The sequence below is a fragment of the Daktulosphaira vitifoliae genome, unplaced genomic scaffold (genome assembly GCF_025091365.1).
Source record: "Daktulosphaira vitifoliae isolate Bord-2020 unplaced genomic scaffold, ASM2509136v1 Scaffold_3, whole genome shotgun sequence".
Classification (NCBI taxonomy): domain Eukaryota; kingdom Metazoa; phylum Arthropoda; class Insecta; order Hemiptera; family Phylloxeridae; genus Daktulosphaira; species Daktulosphaira vitifoliae.
The window spans coordinates 2,959,573-2,959,837 of record NW_026099574.1 but is presented as its reverse complement, the minus strand read 5'-3'; positions in this window follow the sequence as shown (position 1 = coordinate 2,959,837).

Genomic DNA, 265 nt, shown 5'->3' with positions numbered 1-265 from the left:
TGAATATATACTAATTATAATTATTAAATTTAGTATGAAATTGATATTTAATATTGTAATTTAAACGGAGAAATTATAAAAATAATAAAGAAGTTATATTTTGCTTTACTTTTACGTGTATAAAAATTTAAAGGGCTTGATACAATAATTTTCAATAAAAACTGTTTGTTTTTAAAAGTTGAATTAAAATATGTATAATGACATACTAATAGTCCTCAAGATTGGAATTGAGCTTTTTTTTTACAGGTTTTCAAAAGTTCAAAAA